General features: G+C 39.5%; 1 long non-coding RNA gene across 1 annotated transcript; it reads left to right on the plus strand.

The window, feature by feature from the left end:
• The first annotated feature begins 698 nt into the window (after window positions 1–698).
• LOC145787595 (uncharacterized) lies at window positions 699–13248 on the plus strand. The gene is made up of 2 exons (XR_014291411.1): window positions 699–821; window positions 13031–13248. It is a non-coding gene; the product is annotated as an uncharacterized LOC145787595 (long non-coding RNA).
• The last annotated feature ends 948 nt before the right edge of the window (window positions 13249–14196 follow it).

A 14196-nucleotide genomic window follows, 5' to 3' on the forward strand; every position in this document is an offset into this window, starting at 1 on the left:
AAAAATTACAAATTAATTAAATAAATGAAAATGTTCATGACCTCCAATCCTCCATATTCATTTCTTTATTTCTGCCTTTTCTTCTCTTCATAGTTTTAGCAAAACGCAACTATCGAATATTATAATTTCAATTTGACCTAGCTTGAGCAAGTATAATGGCAAACACTTCAAAATTCAAATAAAATTTACTAAGCAGAGGATTATAGAAATACTATGTCGGTGAAATCTAGAATAAATGCTTCTATTACATCATCATGCTAAACTTGCAATTGTGCAAAAATTTAAAGCAATCAATGCGGCAGAATAGGTGACAAGGTTTGAAAAAACTAGAAAAACCATATCTATGATCAAAAATGGGAAAAAACCAACTGAAAAAGGTGATCTGGTACTATGACACTTCCTCAAATGGGCGATCTACCTAATTGATATTGCTTTCTGTATTAGGTAGATCGCCCATTTGAGGAAGTGTCATAGTACCAGATCACCTTTTTCAGTTGGTTTTTTCCCATTTTTGATCATAGATATGGTTTTTCTAGTTTTTCCAAACCTTGTCACCTATTCTGCCGCATTGATTGCTTTAAATTTTTGCACAATTGCAAGTTTAGCATGATGATGTAATAAAAGCATTTATTCTAGATTTCACCGACATAGTATTTCTATAATCCTCTGCTTAGTAAATTTTATTTGAATTTTGAAGTGTTTGCCATTATACTTGCTCAAGCTAGGTCAAATTGAAATTATAATATTCGATAGTTGCGTTTTGCTAAAACTATGAAGAGAAGAAAAGGCAGAAATAAAGAAATGAATATGGAGGATTGGAGGTCATGAACATTTTCATTTATTTAATTAATTTGTAATTTTTCGTTTGTTTTTGGTCCAGTTGTGCTGGCATCTATTGATATTGTAAGCTAATTCTTATTTCGACTCAGTTGTGCTGACATCTATTGATGTAGGCTAATTTTTATTTCGACTCAGTTATGCTGACGATTCCTAATGGAAGAAAACCGGTTCCATAACATAAATTAAATCTTATTGACATACTATTGTGTGTGTTAGCCTGGTCAAATGTTTTAAGGTTCAGACCAAGGAAAAAAAGCTATTGATTTATTATTTTATCATTTAGCAATGAAACCAATTTCAATTTTATTTAAAAGTTAAAAAATAATTTTAGCTCGTCCCTGAGCTCAAACACTCGCTTGATTACGTTTCTTCTTCAAAGCCATCGAGTATTTGCATGAAAAAGTGGTAGGCTTACGTAATGGTCGGCACCCATGTCAGTGCACAGTTGCTTAAATAATAATCGGGAGTTAATCTAATAATAATGTCCTTTTTAACGCTTTAGTCTAGGCCAACATACTAGGCTTAAAAAGGTTCCCAATCTTAAAACCAAGATCCTCCCTGAAAATTGCAAAATTCCTCCCTAGTGGAGAATTCTCCCCCGGATGGGAACCACTGAATAGTCGAACATCAACACAACATCAAGATTACAGTATATCAAAACAAGAACAGCTAAAGTGATTTTTTTTGTTTTTTTTTATTTACGAATGTAGTGACTAACCCATTAGGAAGGATTAAAAAAAACTTGTATTAAAAATTAAAAAAGTGTTTTTTTAGAAACTTAGCTAGTTGGCATAAACTTGCACAATTGATTTGCTGTCAGATTTGGATCAATTACACATTTTTTAGTTTAATTGCACTGCTCTGAAACTTTTAAACTACAATTAGTTCCAAAATGTAATTAATTACACTTTTTTATGCAAAAATGAAATGTTTCAATGTTTATATTTATCAACAATTTTTTTACAGTTGATTGTTTTCAAAAACAAGTAAAATTGCCTTTGATAAAGATTAGGTTGCATTGTAGAAGTCCTATTTGAATTCCAACTAGTGGCTCAACAAAAGTAAGTTATACTGATATCATGCCTTCAACTTACCGTAGGGGAGAGTGGGGTAAGATGAGCATCTTTTTGCTTAGTCGCTTTTACAAAAGAACGGTTTGTTTTGGAAAATTTTAATAAGGTGAACTTAAAGCACTAGGGAATCATCTACATTTTAGATTGAGTTTTATCACCTTGCGATTTTTATATTTTTTTATATTGATGCTTATTTGCGTGTTGCTCAACTTACCCCGGCATAAATTGTATGGGGTAAATTGAGCAATGATCTGGGGTAAGTTGAGCAATTCGATTAAGTTGAAGCATTCCCCTGTCAGTTTGTTTGTATAATTGCGAGGCATTATTCTTTACAACACAACACTGCTTTTTTTATCCAATACGAACCTAAAAAGACACAAATTCAACAGTTCAAACATTAAGTAAGCTATGACTATTTCTTTGGGGGTAAGTTGAGCAACTGCTCCAAGATACTTCAACTAGCATTGCACACTTTACCCCATCCTGATTTTTGTGACAAAATTACAAATATTTAAAAAACTACAAGACTAACCAACCTGAACGTTTTATTGAATATCCTCACACTTTAGGCTATACTTACCAATACAAAAAAAAAACAGATTTGATTTACATAGTGTAACAATAAAGCGAGAAACATATTGTTGATTGGATGGTCTGAATGGCTAGCGTGGAAGCTACACCGTTATGGTTGGCGAATCGCAGCTGCTCGCTGTACTAGTGAGTGCTCAGCCTTGTGCTGATAGCCGGGAAGAACGCCCCTTTCTTCACAATAAAGTTATTATGTTTTTGGCAAAGAAAAAAAATAGAATTTTCAACATAAACAATATAATTGTGTGCCATTGTAATATGCAATTTTCAGTGGACATAACAAATACATTGAATGAAGTCGCATTGTGAGTGATATATCCAGAATAAAAAATAAACAAAATCCGCCGACTCGTTTTTCCAAAAACAGGGGTTGCTCATTTTACACCATTGCACACTTTACCCCAGTCTCTCCTACCATAATTGCAATGTAAAGAACAAAATTTGAAAGGGGCTGATGTTAGTAATTAGCTTTTAATATGGTTAGTCCAATAACCTTTTACATTCTCCGTAACGTATAGTATTTCTTTCCTTCAAACCTTTGCCTCTTTTCCGTTTGAATCCGACCGTTTACCCACCATTTTCTCCAATATCGATCTCATGTAGACTACAGTAGGCAAATATGGCTGTGTATGGTGTAAAGTCATTATATCATCATCATCATCGATTCGTGCAGATCTGATCACTATCAACATAGTTTCTCCAAACATCCCTGCCCATCATCAAATTCGACAGTTCATGCTTCTGTACTCCAGCGTCTTGGTATAACTGATGAAGAAAAGGTCCCCTTTCCTAAAGTCATAGTTTGATTTCCAATAAAAGAATAATACTAATTTCCTGTTAACTTCAAAAGCAGTGACCTGTCAGCTCATCAGTCTTAGTCTTCGTTTTCTTATTGTCAGTGAGAGGTGGCAGGTCACTCTAAAGGTTTTTGTTTGTAAAATTTTGCTTCCGGTTAATGTTGAGTGCCTTCTTAAGTCTGGTGTAGCAGCCATTGAGGCGATTCTCAATACATTTTGTTAAAGTTCAACTTCAGCACTGTAGGTCAAGACGCTTTTAACTATTGCTCGAAAAAAAATTATGTTTTTCGTACTGTGTGATTTCCATATCAAGTTAATTTATGAGCTACTGTCCAAGCTTTTGCTTTTCGATATTTTATATCATTCTATGTGGAATTAATCTAAATAGCCTACTAAGTATTTAAAATCATGACTTCTTTTGATGCGAGTTCCTTGTCACAATTCTGTTTAGTTCTTACACGTGAAAGACTTTGGACACATTGGTGACGTAGTTTATTGAGATATCAAACGTCAAACTGTCAAATAATTGGTCGAATAGTTCAACTTGGGAGATGATATATGAAATCTTTTTGAACTGACGAATGGTTCACCACTTTCAGCACATAAAGAAATCAAACTCTGAATAGCAAGCATCTTCGTCGATTTCAAAATAAATATACACTACTACTTGTAACAGCTAGGGTTACTGCAGAATTGGCAATAACTTCCACTTTTACAATCCATTCAATATTGGCTGGAACTCTAGCCTACAATCGTTTTCAATATACTTTTCATTACAACTTATAATCCTCATAATACACAACTTTAATAATAGCTGTTGTCTACTGTAAACACAATTCTAATAATAACTGTAATCAAATCATGAGCCATTCGAAACAGGTTTGCTTGGACCAGAAGCTTCCAGAGACTAGGGTATAGTATTACATCACAAGAATTCATTCATCTGGTCAACAAGTCAAAGAAGTTTCTAGAAACACACATGCACAAAATTTTCTAAAAGCAGATGTCACAATAAACAGATTGCGTAACTTAACTAACAGGTAGTTTACTATCGGTCAGTAGGCCTAATCGTCGAAACCCCACAACAGAATTACGCAATAAAATAGTTCACCAATTCTAGAACAAAAATGTAGCCTATTATGGCACTAAGCATATTGTAGACCTACACGTCTTGCAAGCAAATCTCACTGTGCTCATTCCTTCTACAGGTAAAATAGTTACAAACAGAGTAATACTTTTATAAGAATTTGAACAAAAAAAATGCATTTGTTGTTTTATATTTTGTCCTAAACCAGTGGTTCCCAACCTGGGGTTCGCTAACCCCTTGGGGGTCCGTGAGAAAGCATTTGGTGGTCCGTGATTACCTTGATGAATTATGGAAAAACTAACGAAAAGCGATCTCTTTACTTTCATTTCTCTCTTTAAATGCAAATGTGTCAAGCTCAAGCCCGCGAGAATAAACTGTAGGGGAAAGTATGGACTGATGAGCCACTTTTTCACAAGCTATATAGTTGGTTAGCTAATTACTCTATGATGACGAAACTTTCACACAACATAGTGTGGTCACTTCGGTATATTGTGTAAAAAATTCAACCACATATAATGACAGGATCAATAAAAATATTTGACAACATTGACGGCGATCAGAGTGGTTCAAGGGTGCAAACGCGTTTGGACCCTTGAACCACTCTGATAAGTTTAACCTTAAAGATGTTTAGAGCAAACTTTTATGATACAATAAATGCACTGTCAAATGCGCACACTGCTAACAGTTTGCAGAAATAGATTAACCAGGGGTGTGCAACGTACGGCCCGCGGGCCAAATGTGGCCCGCGAAGAAAAATTGTGCGGCCCGCGAAGATGTGCCAATTTTGAATTGTGTGCCACCCGCGAAACGTGTTTATAATTTAGTTTAGTCTGGTAGTCTACTTGCGAACAATTCATTAGAGCGGATTATTGCAGGTTACATTTCGCACCTTCTGTTAACCATTTTAGAAATCTCCCACCAGCCACCGCTAATCCGATTGTATTTAATTATTTGGAACGTCAGTAGATCAGAGGCACAGATTGCACAGACAAAAGCTCAAACTATGAAACCGTATTCTGACAGTAATTTTGTGAAGCAGTGTCTTATCGATGTCGCAGAAGAAATGTGCTCTAAAATGAAGAGTGCGTTGGAGAAAATGGTGGACGATAGCGAGGCGTAGGCTATCGATGATCTTGCTTGTGATATTAGTGACACTCTCACTCTCAATAAGGATAAGGTGAAGAACTTTGTTTCATGGAGCTTTGCGATCGATGAAAGTAGGCTACGGACCAGAAGGACACAGCACAGTTGGCCATATTTGAAAAGGAGTGGACAAAGACTTGAACGAAACGGAAGAGCTTCTGTCATTACAGTCAAAGAAGGGTACGACAACTTACTGGTGCTGACATTTTTACTGAATTGAGGCTTTTGACAACTTCGAACTGGACTTGTCCAGCTTATGCGGAATCGCAACTGATGGTGCTCGATCCATGTCCGGAACTGGCATTGGATTCATAGGTCTCTTGAAGTCTACCTTGAGGAAGAGAAAAATCGATGATGACATAGTAACTTTTCATTGTATCATTCACCAGCAAAACCTGTGCGCAAAATCCTTGAAGTTCAAACACGTCTTAAGTCCGGTTGTTAAGGCAGTAATTTCATTCGAGCACGAGGGCTCTACCATCGTCAGTTTCAAAAGTTTCTGGATAATCTCAACACGACACATAAAGATCTACTTTACTTTTCCGAGGTGCGTTGGTTAAGCAAGGGCTGCATGTTGCAACGATTTTACGAACTGCGGAAAGAAGTCGTAAATTTTTTGATTTTACCGAAAACATCTCAATCAAGATGACTTTCCACATTTGAAAAAAACATGACTTCAAAAATGGCTCTTTTTGGCTAAACGTATTTGTGCGAACAGATTTTTTCTAAAATGGGCGTCACAAAATATCCCCATCGATCCGTTCTGACAGGCGAACACCTGGAAAATGGACTTCGAATTGCGAGCACTTCATTAAAGTAAATTTGGAAAAAATCGTCCGGAAAAGAAACCAGCAGCAAATTTCTCACTGAACTTGTAGTCGGTGTGACAATAAATTTGAATAGCAGTTTTCTTTAGAAATTTATGTGTCTTAACTTATTATTTCTGCAAGGAGATAACCTCTAATAATGCCATAAGATTAACATGAATAACAAAAAAACTACTTTTTTGTGCCTGCAACTACTGAACAAAGACGGTTATTTTTCTTGAATGTATTAACAAAAGAAAAATGATCGAATCGCAATTTCTGCAACAAAATACACAACGTAAGATTGTTAAACTCAACACTAGAACTAGAACAAAAGAAGCTGTTGTTCGCTAGCCTGCCAGAATGAAATGATACGAATAAAACAGAGTACTGCCTCGCGGAGTACACGTGACAAAAGGAGTGCAGAAGTAATCAAGGAAGCATGCTAACTGCAGGCATTTGTGCATCCCCCCCAGCTCGTAAGGCGAAACTGTAGACTTACGAGCTCGACCCCTTGATTACCCATTGACCAGAGGATGCGTCTAAATCCAATGCCGGCCGTCGGGACCGCGTGGAACGGCGCAAAACAGGCGATTTTTCAATGTGAGGGACTCCACTTGTAGGTTCGGTTGGTTCCACTGAATCGAAAGGTAGCGGCTGCTTTGGAGGTTCAGGTGAGTGCTGTGGCTCACAAAGCTTCGGGCTTGAGGCTGGTGTCGGGCAGGTGAGTGCGGGCGGACTGTGATCTGCATCGAGAAGCAACATCGGAGATTCTCCAATTTCTGGGCTAGGGCCTATTTCGTGATGCGGAGGGTGGGGAGGGCAGTAGTCCGTTTCAGGAGGCTGGGCAAAAGAAGATGATGGGAGGCTCTGTGGGTGAGCAATGATGTTTGGTTGAGGAGGGATGGGATCGGCACATGCTTTAGTATGTGGAATTACTCGCAAGAAACGTCGATTCCGTTTTGTGATTCTGCCCGACCCGTCAACTTTCACTACATATTTGTCATGCGGCAACGTTTCGACAACCATTCCCACTTTGTCCCATTTTCGAGGATAGTTGCCGTTTTGGTTTTGGATAAATACGCGTTTTCCACATTGTAAGGTACGTAAAGGACGAGTATGCTGAGACAGCGCCTTATCGGTTCGACCAGCTCGCAGGCGAAGGGCGTCTTCCTTTGCCTTCCATGTATCCCGCCATGTACGACGAATGTGACGATTGGAGAACTTGACTAGGCGGTTTACAAAACCGAATGCGTCGCGCAGAGGGTGACCGAACACGATCTCTGCTGGAGAGATGTCACAGTCAGGATCAGGTGTGTTTCGCAACTGTAACAATGCACGTAAGAAGGAATCGTTGTTCAGGTCTCCGTTTGGGCTCACATTAGTCATGAGCAAGCGTTTTACAGTTTTGACAGCCACCTCAGCTCGACCATTAGATTGAGGGAAGTAAGATGACGATATGCGGTGCTGCACACCCCAATTTTTAAGAAAGAGTTCAGTAACGGCAGCCGTAAATTCGGGACCCCCATCTGTAGATATTTCCTCAGGAACACCAAACGTGGCAAAGTACGAGCGCAAGAGTTGAGTCAAAGCAGCTGCTCCTGCGGCACTCGATCCTGATGGCGTGGCAAATACATCCGACCACCCAGAGAATCTGTCCCCAATGACCAAAAAGTGACGGCCCCCATAGTCAAAATAATCTGCAAAAATTTTCTCAAATGGTGTAGCTGGGGGATCACATGGCGTCGGGGGAGGAGCTGCTTGAGATGGAGCATTACGATTACATGAAGTACACGAGTCACGAATAGCATGGATATCATTAGTCATACCGGGCCAAAATACTATAGCACGTGCCCGGCGTTCCATGGCAGACACACCTTGATGACCAGCATGCAACGTTGAGAGTACTCTAGGCCTAAGCGATGGTGGTACGACAATACGATCATGATATAGAATAACGTCGTCTTCAACAAAGAACCCGTCACGATAGGGGAGATATGGGCGAATGTCGCCGGTGTTGGGAAAGGTGAATCCCGTTTCAATAGCTACCATTAACTTGCTAAGGTTTGGATCGGCGGCTGTTTCCCGAACGATTTCAGGCCATTGCAAGCAAAAGGCATGGGCGGCATCTGCCTGTATGGCAGTAACCAGCGCCATTTCTGCTACATTATTTTCTGCACACGACGCTACAGCAATGAGATCGCATGATACTGGGTGACGTGAGGCAGCATCGGCTGCGCAGTTGGTTGTGCCAGGTAAGTGTGCGATATCAAAGCGCCACATTAGTGTACGCTGTTTTAAACGAAACAGGCGAGTGTTAGTGATTTCGTCCAACGTACGGTCACCGAATATTTTTACCAATGGCTTATGATCCGTTACAATAACCAAATTATCACAGCCTTGCGTAAAATACTTTGTCTGTTCTAGGCCCCACGCAACTGCTAGGGCTTCGCCTTCTATGGGAGCATAACGTCGTTCGGCCGATGAGAGGAATCGGGATCCTGCAAGAGTCACTTTCCAACCTGATGAGCAGCAGTCCGGTATAGTGGAAGCACATACGCAATGTTTTTGGAGAAGGAAATATCCGATGCCTTTGTTGGACCAGTCAGGGCGCAAACATGTTCGACGGCAGGGGTCAAAGATTTCTACCCCATGGCGAATAGCATCAACGATTGCCGATTTGGAGGCGGCAAATGCGGAATCCAGCTCCTGAGACCATTCGAACTTATGCTTTGGGCTAAGGAACGGCTTGAACGGTGCCATTAGGTCACGCAGTTGAGCATAGTTTCCTACTTGGTTGATTAATCCGAACCAGCTGCGTATGTCTGTGATATTATTCGGGACTGGAAATTCTTGGATGGCGAGCAAGTATTTAGGGAGGGGCTCGACCATTGCTTCTGAGATACGGAATCCAGCGAAATCTACGGTGCGTTGGGCAAATTGAAACTTGTCAGGGTTAAGGACAATGCCCGCCCGTCCCACTAAAGTGAGGAATTTTATGGTTCGCCACCAATGTTCCTCCAGTTGGCTATCATAGAACACTGTGTCGTCGACACAGCGTTCTTTGCGCACAAAATCGGTTAATATGGTATTGAAACGGCGATTGTAGCCATCCCCAGAGGATAGGAATCCTTGCGGTGCCCTAGTGTAGCGCCATCTTCCAAAGGGAGTGATGAAAGTTGTGAGATGCCGATCAGAAGGACGCAGTGGAACACTGTGATAGCCGTTCCATGCGTCAGTCACCGATTTCCAAGTGTTTCCGGGGACACGACGGGACAGCTGGAATGGAGCTTCGGAGGCGAAGGTTTCTCTCTGGCAGAATTTGTTTAAGGGGGACAGGTCGACAGTACGGCGTGGTGAGCCATCATTTTTGCGTGTGATAACCATGCGATGACACCATGTGGTGGGTTCGCCGTGGGGGACTTTTTCAAGGATTCCCAGAGCCTCGTCGCGGAGGAGATCAGCGTGTACTTTTTCTTGCCAATGCAAGGGGATAGACGCTGGTGTATGAACGGCCACTGGTTTCGCGTTGGGGTCAACATGTATTTCTATGGGAGGACCAGCCATACAATGTAGCGCGCGGTGCGGGCAAGTGTTGAAAGTGGATGCGGCGTACCTCTGGAGTAGCCAGTTTGCCATCTTGTCATTGTTTTCAGGTGTGCATGGGAACGGAAGCTTGGTTGGGGGAGCTGGAACTGCACCACGTTGAGGGCAAGTGCACGACTCCAGTTGCTTGCTGGGTACTGTGCATCCACCGTTGACAAGTCTGACGACGTTGATTTCTGGTTCGATAAGATTGTGATTCGATCATGAACAAAGACGGTTATTTTTCTTGAATGTATTAACAAAAGAAAAATGATCGAATCGCAATTTCTGCAACAAAATACACAACGTAAGATTGTTAAACTCAACACTAGAACTAGAACAAAAGAAGCTGTTGTTCGCTAGCCTGCCAGAATGAAATGATACGAATAAAACAGAGTACTGCCTCGCGGAGTACACGTGACAAAAGGAGTGCAGAAGTAATCAAGGAAGCATGCTAACTGCAGGCATTTGTGCAACTACTATAAAACATATGTTAAATAAACGTGTGGCCCGCGGTTTCACCCAGATATTTATATATGGCCCTCCTGTAATAAAGGCTGCACACCCCTGGATTAAGCAATATTAAACTGCGAAAAGTCGGTTCTAAACTTTTTAATGTCAATTGTTTGTTTTGTCGTTCCTGCAAGTGGTGAGGGAGGACAAAAACAATTGATGAGGCACCACCAGCTTCGCTAGTCATTTTATAATATTTTACACTCCACTTACAATACACAATAATTTCTAAAATAAAAAATAAATGAAACATGTTTATTGTCCCTCACTTAGGCATTGTGCTAACCCATGAACTATATGGTTCAAGGGACAACACTTTTGGCGGATCATTGGTCAGAACTATTGGTGACAAAGTTCCATCTTAGCTTTACTTAATTAGAATGAAGTAAAGTCTAAATGAACTGGACTAAATCCTGCACTATATAGCCCATTACAATTTCTGAATTTTATATCTCGATGCTAGCTGTATGTAAGTTTCTGTTAAGCTCCAAACGCAAATGAGAAATTTTACTAAAACACCTCAAAATCACACCCCACCCTTTAACTTGCAAAATTTTAAAAGATTCTATCCAAAACTTTCCAAGAAATACTATTGAACTAAATGCAACTTATTTAATTGATAAAAAATCTACTATAAAGTTTTATTCGAATTTGAAAGGGGGTGGTTCATGGGTCAGGTATGGTCATGGGTCCATACCTTCCCCTACGCCTTGCCTTTTTGTGAAGAGTCAAGAAAAACCAAATGCAAGGCGTTATTTTGCTTCTAGTAATCAAAGGAAATGAGGGGCCAGATCTGGCCCCCCCTTTGAGGATCAAACTGTAGCAGCTGTGGGTGAGAGGCCAATACCTCGGTAGTTGTTTAGATAATATGTGAGATCATCTCTTTTTGGGTATTACATCATCTAGATAGCGTAAGAGTGCAACGATAGGAATAAAAAACTATATGTTCCGTTTAGCCCCGTTTTCACCTAATCTAAGCCAGAGGTTTTTGAAAACCTAGACTTAGAGGTTTATGAGAAGATTTCCAAAGGTAGCCTACCGTTCTTCATGTGAAATATGACTTGCCGTGCTTTGTAGCCTATTACTAGCGCTCTTGGATTGAGAAACTTGTTCGCAGCAAATAGGCACAGCCTTCGCACTAAAGTTCAGTAGATACAGCTGAAATAAATAGGGGAAGGTGGGGCAAGACGGGACACTTAACTTTAATCGATGTTTTGCAGAATTCCTTTTTATCAATATCGGTAACTTTGGTATCATGTTATTTCTATTGCACACCACTACCAACCAGCAAGATACAAAGACTCAGTTAGTATCGCATGACCTTATAATTAACAAAAACAAAAAAAATTAATTTGTCCCATCTTGCCCCACACCTGGGGCAGGACGGGACGCGTATTGTTCATATGAGGAATCACCTGTAAAACCACAAATCTACTGATAATATTTTGTAATTTCAAAAATGACTTGCATTTACAGCACACGTAATTACATCAGGGCAAAATGACAGACTACTTTTTTCCATAAAAATCACATACAAAATTGCCACGCCCATTATAAGCAGAACAGATGTCCCATCCTGCCCCAAGCAGCTCTGTCCCGTTTTGCCACAATGACTGACATTTTGAAATTTTCTGTTTGTTTATTATATATGCAACTCACATCTAAAAAGTCAGATGCCCCAAAAAGCACTTTTATTACTGTATCTCCAGACCACGTATCATCTTCCAAATTTTTCTGAAATCATGCTAAAATGTGAAAAGTTTTGATAAAATTTCTTATAGCAACTAGCCTCTAATCAGTTATCTAGTTGCCACGACCACGTTTTTTCTCTGAAAATCTCTTTTTTTTGCAAGTCATCGAGAATCATGGTGTCCTTTAACATCTAAATGGGTAGAGGACGCTAAAGCTAATACTTTTAAAAATATCCACGGTGTCCCGTCCTGCCCCACGTCCCATCTTGCCCCACCTTCCCCTAGCCTATTGTTACAAAGTGTGTTTTACATTCATGATTCTGCTATAAGTCATTGAACTTTTAAATCATGTTAATACCTTTTGTATCATCATTTTTAACGAGTTAGTCAAGTGGTAGGCTATCAGTTTTGGTTGGTGTCAGGCTGTCAGCTTACTGAGGATTCGGGCTAGTTGTTTTATAACTTGGGTGTGTAAAACGAGAAAAAGTTTGTGAATCCCCCAATTAAGTCATCAATCATGTTACCGTAGGCTACGGTACGCCTACATTGTAGTTAAAAAAAATCAATTGGCACAAACTTAAAATTTGGGACGTTTAGCACTGCAAATATAAGATGAATCGTAAAATTTTGCAGAATCAGTAGATAATAATCACCCATCATGCTAACGTTGAACTTTCCTTTAAGTTGGCTTTTTATCAAAGCAATGTCTTGATAAACAGTTCTTTGTATTCATCACTTAATGCAACCAATTAAGTTTTGTGGCAAAAATCAAGCTGACCATAGAAAAGTAGGCCTACCTTTCACAACATTCGCAACCCAATCGTTTGTAAGCTTGCAACATCGTTTCATCAAATTTTTACAAAATCGTCATCTGTATATTAATGATTCTCAAACATTCATTTTGCAGAATAAAGCTTTCTTGCAAACTGTTCATCCAGCACAAGGATGAGAAATCTTTCAAGACGCAAATCCATTTGCCATCAAGAGCCGCAGGAATTATGAAATGTCATCGGAAGGTCGCAACTTTTCTTGTTTAAATACCATATTGCAAACATGATGAAAATAGCCTATTCAAATTTGACAAACCAAACTTTTTTATTATTATTAATAAACAGATCCAGCATACTTTTTGCTTATAGTGATGTGTTGACTGTTGATATGTGGTCGCTTTCAACTGTGTGTGTTTTGGTGCTAAATGGAAGCACTATGAACACATCTACTCGTGTCTTGCCAACACACTTACTCATAATTCATTCCCAGAGAGCAAAATCCATCACTTTTACATTGATTCAACGTCTGCAGAAGTTGAATCCATGCAAAAGTGACAGATTTTGCTGTCTGGGTTTAAATAACATTTTTTTATTTTGACACAGTCGTCATTAACATCCGTTCAGTCGATTTCGACCCTCTGTCACTCCATAGATCTTCTCCCGCACTGCTCTCGACTTCTCTCGACTTCTCGCAACTTCTTTAAGCTCTATCATGCAGTAGTAGCAGTATACATCTTACACTTGGAATAATACTTTCACTTGGACTGTTGCTAGCAGTAGCTTTATTGTCATTTTAATAAAAGTCCATAATAGCCTATAATGATCTATTCAGGCGGGTGTAAACACATGCATGGAGTGGGAATTTTAAAGAAATGCGTGGCATCTGCAATGATTGGATATTGACCTGTGTCGAACGGAATCATAATGATGAAACTGCAAGGAACCCCTTTCAACATAAATGTCATACAGGTATATGCACCAACATAAGATCATACAGATGAAGAAATAGAAAAATTCTATGACAATATAAACAATCTTTTATCATATACCAAAAGGAATAAAATTACGTTCATAATGGGAGACTGGAATGCGAAAGTTGAAAATCATTATGAATTTCCAGTAACAGGACATAGTAGTTTGGGAAAAATGAACCAACGAGGAAGACGACAATTGGAATTTTGCAAACTCAATCAGCGGATAATAGCAAACACTTTGTTTCAACCACCACCTAGACGACTATACACATGACATAGCCCTGGAGATCAATATCATATCCAAATTGACTTCATTATGATAAATCAAA

This window comes from Aplidium turbinatum, chromosome 2 (genome assembly GCF_918807975.1).
Source record: "Aplidium turbinatum chromosome 2, kaAplTurb1.1, whole genome shotgun sequence".
Classification (NCBI taxonomy): domain Eukaryota; kingdom Metazoa; phylum Chordata; class Ascidiacea; order Aplousobranchia; family Polyclinidae; genus Aplidium; species Aplidium turbinatum.